At 41.9% G+C, this 6,726-nt stretch overlaps 1 protein-coding gene across 1 annotated transcript in view; it reads left to right on the top strand.

Annotated features, from left to right (window-relative positions):
• The first annotated feature begins 884 nt into the window (after positions 1 to 884).
• large2 (LARGE xylosyl- and glucuronyltransferase 2) overlaps positions 885 to 6,726 on the top strand; it is a 92,794-nt gene continuing 86,952 nt past the window's right edge. Inside the window, exon 1 of the mRNA XM_067591602.1 lies at positions 885 to 1,397. The gene's annotated coding sequence lies outside the window, so the exon portion shown is untranslated. The remainder of the gene's footprint in view (positions 1,398 to 6,726) is intronic.

Raw genomic sequence — 6,726 nt, 5'->3', positions numbered from 1 at the left:
TATTTTACCAAAAAACAGCTGTTGGAAAAGGAGGAATGTCTTTTATTTGGCCAAAAATGGTTATTAAAATGGTTATTAACACAGAGACACAGGATTTGATGTCTTTCTTTTCACTGTATCTTTAAAAATGCTGCAAGTTCTTCATGTTAATGTTAATGTTAATGTTAATATATGTAGTTCAGTTAAACGTGTTTGCAGCTGACTGAGTGAACGTCGGCTCCTATTAGAGGTTGAATATGTGTGATCGGCTCCTGGTGTGAAGCTGAGTCTTTGTCTGTGTCGCCATGCTGTCTCTCACAGAGAGGTGTGTGTGTGTGTGTGTGTGTGTGTGTGTGTGTGTGTGTGTGTGTGTGTCACAGGCTACTTCCTGGGACAAATTTCAGATTAAAGAGCGGTTAATTGGGGACTTCTTGTCCAATTGGGGGGGAAAAGTTGGGAGAAAATTGATTTTTGGGTCAGTGGTTCAGGTTAGGGTGAAGGAAAGAAATAACTCTCCAGAGGGAATTATAACATATCAGGACTGTATTTTTATTCCCTTCTACTCGGCACCAGCACTAAATTAAAAGGTATTATATATAAACCCAGTATTGATATAGATTTTAGGTTATGATTAGGCAAGTAGTGGTTAGGGTTAAGGTCTATGTAAGTCTATGCAATGTCCCCAGAAGTACAAGTAAGCGTGTGTGTGTTTGTGTGTGTGTGTGTGTGTGTGTGTGTTTGAGCCATAGAAAGAGAGAGAGAGAGAGAGAGAGAAAGAGAGAGAGAGAGGGGGCAGGGAGTAAAAACCAGCCGCCCTCTACTATTGGCTGAGCCGCTGTGGGAGGGGCGGGGCTTGTCCCGGTGGGGGGGGTGGTGCTGCTGCAGACTGCCTCATTCTTCAGGAGGATCTCAGCAGAGAGAGCAGAGTGTGTGTGTGTGTCCACCTCACAGTAAACACCGACCGGCTCATGCAGGAACCACAGACGGCAGCAGCAGCAGCGTCCTCACTGCTCCGACCCAGCCAGGGTGCACCGTCCTGGGGGTGATCTCTGTCCGGACTCTTGCCTCTCTTCCTCTGGAGCTCTGCAGCCTCACGCCGTGTCTCTGCTCCTCCAGCCAGCAACCCGGCTTCCCCTCTCTGCCTTGTCCCTCTCTACATGTGTGGTTGTGTGTGTGTGTGTGTGTGCAGGACAGTTTTGCAGAGCTGTTAATGTGAGTGTGTGTCCTCTCTCTCTCTCTCTCTCTCTCTCATCACACACACCTTCTGGATTGGAAACAATGCCACCACCACCTCCTCCTGCAGAGGGTTTGCCCTGATTCTGGATGGATTTTTGAATGGTTTACAAATCCCCTGGATTAGTATATGGAGTGATTCCCTGCTCAGAACAACAGTGGGAGTAACACCTTCAGTGACACAGGTGAGAGAGATTTTCACTTTCATACAGAAGCAGCTTGTTTGTGTTCGACTCTCAGATTTGACTCAGCGGATCAGAGAGCACTTTAAATCTCTCGGCTCTTAAGCAGAGAAAGTCTGTAATTCTGCTTTTGATGGATTATGTGCATGTCTCTGATGATAAATGTGTGTGTGTGTGCATGTGTGTGTGTGTGTGTCAGGTCCATGTGACCTGTGTCTTGGATAAGGTCTAATTGAGCTGCATTCTTATCCACTGAGCCATGCTCAGAAACCCCCCTCAGTGCACACACACACACACACACACACACACACACACACACACACACACTCACACAGAGCGGCTATTAGAAATATAAAAATCTCTTTTCAGAATATATATATATATATCTTTTCATGATATGAGTTATAAGCATGTAAATCAGGAATGAATCAAAGTTTAAAACAAATATTTTAAAATGCTTTAAGTTGGATAAACTTTAAGGTCATAACTGGTGACCTCAGGTGCAAAATAAATCCTAATAAATCAGACGTTCAGCTGAAACTATCTGATAAATGTGGACTGCAGCGTCACAACTCTGCTCCGTACTTTACTGTTTTCCCACCACACACACACACACACACACACACACACACACACACACACACACACATTACACTGCACATACTGTCAGTCAGTCCCGGCGCCAGAGGGAAGTAACTGACCGGGCATTTGGTTTTTATGGGTGGGCACGCCCCCCACCCAACCCACCCCCACCTCCTCCACCACCATCACCACCACTCAACTATCTCCTCGTCCAACCTGCACAAACATCAGCTGCGTTTACTTTACATCTAATAACGCATCAACAACCACTCACGACTGCGGGTTCATTTTATGACTGTTTGCAGCTCCAAATACAAATCATTTAATCATTTAATCATTATTATTATAAGCTCATAGTGAAGCAAACACATAGCCAACCAATCAGAAACTGCATCACCCAAATGCATACATATGCACACTTACACCCACACACACACACACACACAGATGAAAGAGCCCTTTGCCTAATAAGTTCAAGTGCCATAAAGTCTAAATAGCCACAATAAAATAGAGCAACAACGTCCAGAAACAACACTCATACGAGCCTGCGTTCATCCGTCTGTCAGCTCACCAGCAACCATGAGAATCTTGCATCAATCAATCAATCAATCAATAACTGCAGGTGTTAAAGTCCGTTCCTGCCTCCTGCTTTCACACGTTGTGGCAAAGTCTTTGATCAGAGCGGTAAAGTTCAGAGCTTTAACAACGTCGCTGTACATGTGAACGTGTGAAGTCAAGCATGATTCTGTATTAATTTAACTTGTTTTGACCATTAGCTCCAGCATGCTAATCTCAGCTAGCCACTTTCAAATTATCGCCCCAGTGTCACCTGCCAACAAACACCTGCTGGAAACTCTGAATAACAGTTAGTTAATGCTGAGAACTGAAGCTTAAAGGGTTAAACAAGCTTCTTAGAAACAGAAAGATTAAAAAACAGTGAAACTAAAAGTTTAAAGGTGACAAATGGAAGCACAGCAACAACAACAACAACAACAACAACAAGCATCACGATTCTGGTTTCTGTTTCAGAGAAACTAAACATGTGGTGACGTCTCACTTTGCTCTAAATCCAGACACCACAAACAGACAAAGAAACGTACAAATGAGGTCTAATTTATTTTTTCTTCGAGCCTAAAAACTGGTTCATAAAACAAAAGCGCAGCCGTTACTGTAATGACTCCTACGATGGTAAATCCATCTGGACATCAAGACTTCTTCACTCTTATTGATTGCACTTAATCAGGCTTTTTTTTTTTAAGCTGCTGTCATTTGAACTCAACATTCCCCGCAGATGTTTTATAATAAAAGCCTGAAAAGACGAGGTGGGGGGGGATGTGGGTGGGGGGCGGGGTGGCGGGGGGGGGCGAAGATGCAAACTCATGAAGCTGAGACAGTTTTTAAATTCTCAGAGATCAATGTACATCTCACCCTGGAGGGAAGGGATTATTCCTCTCTGATCTTTTTGGAAAGCATTTTAATATGAAACCGAGAGGAAGCTTCAAGTTTTATTAAATTTTCAATTGTTAAAGAGGTCGTTTGATGCCCCTTTCTCACTTTTCGTGGTCGATTCACAAACATTTGCATGTTTTTATGGTCAAAAACACCTTGTTACAGCTGCGCATGGCTGCACATAAATTAGATAAATAACATAAATAAACATATTTAGTTTCTTTCAGGAGGGGGGGGGGGTCTTGTTGGAGGGTAACGGTGGTTTGATTCTTTCACAGTATTTATAGCACATAGACCTGCTTTATAATTAAAAAAGAAATCTCACTTTCTACAATCTGTTCCCTTTAAAACTTTCATTATTTCAAACCACTTTCCTCTCAGGATGATGGTTCCTGACGTGTCTGCTGTGTTTCATAATAAAATGCACCTGCAGTTACCAACAGTAACCACAGCTGTCATCAAATCAACAGGACTGAATATGTTGTTTGTTATTTACTGGGGACACGAATGCACGAGTCAACATTTAAATGTATGAACATCAGTGTAAATGTGGCCGAATGACCTCAACAGCTGATTTGCACGTTTCTCCTTTTCAGTTGATCTTTATAAAGACTCTGCACACTATTACGGGCTGGAAATGTGCAACAAATAGAACAAAACAAACAGCGTTGACTCGGTTTAGGAAACAGGAAGTGAACTGTGTGATCTCTCATGTTACAGTCTGACGTTCTGTAGATTCACCTCGAAGAACGTCACCTGATGACCGTCATAGTTACTATAGCTGCTAGAGGGCGCTGTCTCTCCAACGTTAATTAATGTTGTTTTCTGGGGACTCGCTGAAACAACAGGACAGTCTGAAGTCTAATGTTTCAGATAATGAGTCCTCTTTACTTATTCTGTGATTAGATCCTGATTTAAACAGATGTTGTCAGTTTTATTTACTGTATTTCATAGTTCAGGTTCAACATTTAACATTAACTGTGCTCAGATATCAGTGTCACTAGTTGGCTTTCTGTCTTTTTTGCACATCATTTGTCACTTTTTCTGTAATCAGGAAGACATCGTGTTTGCAAAAAGTCTCCAAATGTCCTTTCTGGAAATCAATCTGAACCTTTTCATGTAGAAACACAGGTGTTGAATTGTCACACTGTGTTCGTCGGTGTTTAGTTTACAGTCTCGTACTGTTCTTCACCTTCACAGACAAACACACAGGAAGATATTTAGACTGAAACAATGTTTTTATTTGAAAGCGAGAGGACCTTGAGACTTTCTGACACTTTCGGTTCCCTTTCTGTTGAAACCTTATTTATACAGACGTCCACTGTGGTTCAGGAGCTGCAGACGTTTTAATTTGGTTGTTTCATTGTCGGCGTTTTTGCTGTAAAGAGGCACAGAGGTGGAGTAGAAGAGGTTAGAATCAATACGGCAAACTCTCCTTTAGCTCTGGTTTGATCTCCTCCTGCTCCTCAAGGAACATATTTGTCCCTTTAGCTGCTAAAAGTTCCTCTTTGTTCAGCAGCTGCTCTCTAACTCGGTGTGTGTGGTTTCCTGCAGGCAGGTAGTGAACAGCAGCAAATATCAGAGTCTGTTGGATGGAAACAAAACAATGAGCTGAAAATTAATTAAAATCTCTCAAACTGTGGTGACAAATCTCTCATCACATTAATTTCACATTTCATTTCCTTCACTGTTTATTATACAATGAAAGACAAATGATCAATTAATTATCTTTTAATCTGCAGATGACTGTTTCACTTCAGCGTTCGGTGTTTGAAATGACAGAAAACAGTGAAAAACGTGTCGCCGTCACTGTTTCCTTAAAGCTCAGGTGATGTTTTCATATTCACCAACAATCCAAATATATTACATTTATTCTCATATAAAGACAAGGACTGTCTGGAGCTGTGGATTGTTTGGCATTTTTACTTTGAAACTGACTAAAATATTAATCAATTATCAATATAGTAGTAAATTATTAATCAACCAGTTGTTGCAGCTGTAGTTATATATTATATCTCAGGTATCATGTTCACACTGATACCTAACGCCTCTATTCTAGACTTCACTGCTGCAACTAATAAATGAAAGATCAGCTATTTTGATAATTGATTAATGTTTATTCAGTCTCTGTGACAGTGAACTGAATCTTGTGCTTGTGGGAACATTTTCTGACATGTTACAGAACAGAACGGACCAAAAAGATCAACAGATTAATGGATAATGAAAATAATTGTTAGTTACAGCCGTGGATTTAACAACTGCATCTAATCTGCTCACACAGAGAGCCATAAATAACGTCCAGATACTCTCACACTGTTAATCTCTGGGCTTCTGTTTGTAACAGCTGTTACTTCTTTAACACTCTGTTGTTGCTGCTGCTGCTGCTTCTGCTGCTGCTTCCTTCCCCTCCTCTTCCTCATCCCTCATCAAGAGACTCTGCACGGTTCACCATTTGGCAGATGAAATGCATCGTGGGTTTATTTGACTCTCACAGAGGAGAGCTCACAAAGAAACTTGTAGGAAATCTTTTAAAATGTAGATGTTTCTTTCCCTCTCTTCTTCATCCTCTTTCTAATAACAGAGGTGAACGCTTCCCCTCAATGCGTTCACAGTGCAATATTTAAATATTCATCACTTGTTAGAAGGTGTGCCAAAGCGCCGCGCTGGAAGGAGCCAGCACCAAAGCTCTGAGTCAGTAGCAGCAGCAGCAGCAGCAGCAGCAGCAGCAGCGGAGCTCGGCTTGGCTGTCGCTGCCTCGACTGACTCCGCACCTAAAACTCCCGTCCAGGAAGTGTAAAATCTGATTTAGGAAATGAGAATTTCCATTTGCATTCGTTCAGAAATCCCTCAAGTGTGTGTGTGTGGTTGGAATTCCTGATGACTCGCCTGAATTTGGCTGCCGGCCGCCGCAGATCCATTTCACACTTCACCTCGAGCACTTTATGTTAATGCTGCGGTTAGTGGGGTTAGTGGAGGGAACCAGTGACGCATGTCAGAGTGGTATCGGAGCGTAGAGAGACTGAGCTGGAGCTGGGAGGAGAACAACCAGACTGATACTGATGTTTGAGAGACTAAAGGGAAACAGATTTTACTTATTAACCTTGACATACTGTTTGAGAGCAGCTAAAACACCCGAAAAACACCAAAAAACACAGAAAAACACAGAAAAACACAGAAAAACACCGAAAAACACCAAAAAACACTGAAAAACACTTCTGTTAGCCTCAGATTTTATGATCTGTCCTAAAGTGACCCAGAATATACACAACATTTCATCTGTTCCAGGTTAAATTTGATCAGT

The sequence above is a fragment of the Thunnus thynnus genome, chromosome 1 (genome assembly GCF_963924715.1).
Source record: "Thunnus thynnus chromosome 1, fThuThy2.1, whole genome shotgun sequence".
In the NCBI taxonomy this organism is placed as follows: Eukaryota; Metazoa; Chordata; class Actinopteri; order Scombriformes; family Scombridae; genus Thunnus; species Thunnus thynnus.
Note: the sequence above shows the minus strand (reverse complement) of the source record. Positions and strands in the feature narration are given on the sequence as shown.